The sequence below is a fragment of the Calliphora vicina genome, chromosome 2 (genome assembly GCF_958450345.1).
Source record: "Calliphora vicina chromosome 2, idCalVici1.1, whole genome shotgun sequence".
In the NCBI taxonomy this organism is placed as follows: domain Eukaryota; kingdom Metazoa; phylum Arthropoda; class Insecta; order Diptera; family Calliphoridae; genus Calliphora; species Calliphora vicina.
In genome coordinates, this window is record NC_088781.1 from 69352956 (window position 1) to 69355155 (window position 2200).

The window sequence follows — 2200 nt, forward strand, 5'->3', positions numbered from 1 at the left end:
CTCTGCCACTATTTATAACACTGCCATCTGCATTCTAGATTGCTCTTTAACTGTCAAAATTCGTATATTCTAGATCTTACTAATACATACGCCATCTGTGGTGTACCTTCTACAATGTTCTTTAACTGAATATTCGAATACAGCGTTGCCAACATACGATCAACTGAAAACTTTTATTTAATAATGCCCACAGATATGTTACAGTTTGCTATTACAGCACTGTTATTTGAAAGCATTATGCTACTTTTAAATCAGCCCTTAAAATCGTTATATTTGAATTCAAGTACAATTTCGTAACAATATGTATGTGCTAAACAGCAGGAATTTAAATTTACATTGCATATTTTATCTCTCAACTTGAACGTGTTTATTCCTGAAGGAAGTTTGTGATGAAATTGGAAATAAATAAAAATGGATCATTGGGATATGTGTTCTGCAATGTTGAGTCGGTTTCTAGGATTTTAATTAAAAGGGAAATTAACTTGAGTGAGAAAAATAATTGTAAGTATCTAAAATAGGCAGGAATATCTCTGTGGCAGTTGCTTTACATTTTTAGCAGATTGTGGAATTTACATTTGTCTTCTTTTACTTACTACTAGGCTGTTTAATTACTCTCAGAGAGAAAGATCCATTTCATTAATTCCGATATTCAGCCACTATAGTCAGCGCAGACGACTTTAAACAGGCCAAAGAAGGAACATACAAGACAAAGACAATTTACTTAATTATTCAGTAATGTGCGTTTATATTATAAAAATCGACGGAACGTGAAATTATAAAAAATATATACTATTGTTACGAAATTGTACTTGAATTCAAATATAACGATTTTAAGGGCTGATTTAAAAGTAGCATAATGCTTTCAAATAACAGTGCTGTAATAGCAAACTGTAACATATCTGTGGGCATTATTAAATAAAAGCTTTCAGTTGACCATTGATCGTAAGCTGGCAACGCTGTATTTGAATATTCAGTTAAAGAACATTGTAGAAAGTACACCACAGATAGCGTATGTATTAGTAAGATCTAGAATATTCGAATTTTGACAGTTAAAGAGCAATCTAGAATGCAGATGGCAGTGTTATAAATAGTGGCAGAGGTTGCAGTCGTGAGTGAGTTTATCAGAGACACTTTTCGAATAAACATCAACTGAGTGCCTTAAAGTGTGTTGTGTTTTTCAAGTAAATTCGTGTACATTATAAATTGTGTCTGTATTTCTGAGAATTTATAAACGTGTATAAAAAAAAACATTGAGTGACTATTTAATTCTGTTGTTGTACATTTTAAAATAAATAAAGAGTTGTTACAATTTTCAAACTACTGAACGGCTTATATTTGCAATCAAAAGTATCCGGTTTATTTAAAGGAAATAAACTAGCGTTTCGAAAAGGTTAAAACGTAACACTATGGCCCTAATTTTGTAAATCACGTCTTTAATTTTTGTGCGTTTGTTTGGTTCAGAATTTGTACACAAAACAAAAACAAATTTTTAAAATGTGTGAAATGTTGTTTTTGCTTTGCACATAAATATCACTTTGGTGACGTGATTTATAAAATTAGGGCCTATGTAATTAGAGTGGCTGTATGGAAAAAATGTTTGTTAAATTTTTTGAAGAGTGCCGGGTGGAATATTGTGACACTAGGCCTAAAAGTTAAGTGCTGAAAATTTGAGCCAAATCGGACAACGATTTCTGGATGCGCATCGAGGTTAAAGTTCAGATATATGCAAAATTTTACTATTTATATGAAATAAATAGGTGAAACTCGTTAACTTTCTGCATTGTTTTCTAGAAATATGTAGATTTATTTATATTATTGAATATTACATTAAAATTTTGTTTTTGGAAATTAACCCTGTATCTCCTTTGGGTCAAAATGACCCAAAAACTGTATTATCGCCAAAATTCGGAAAAAATTCAAATTTTTCAGTTTTTGTAAAAATTTTGATACTAAATAAATACTTTTGCAATTGAATGCAAAAGAATCGAAATGTGTACGTAATTATCGTTGTAATGAGATATAAATGACAAAATTTGGTTAAAAAATTTTAATGTTATTACAAATTTGCCTGACCATTAACGTGTGGCCACTTGAACAAGAAATTTTGGAAACAAAATTAACATATTTCGAGAAAAATTAAAATAAAAGCTAATTTTTATTTAAAATATATTCGTATTTACTTGTGTATGAGTTTTTGTCT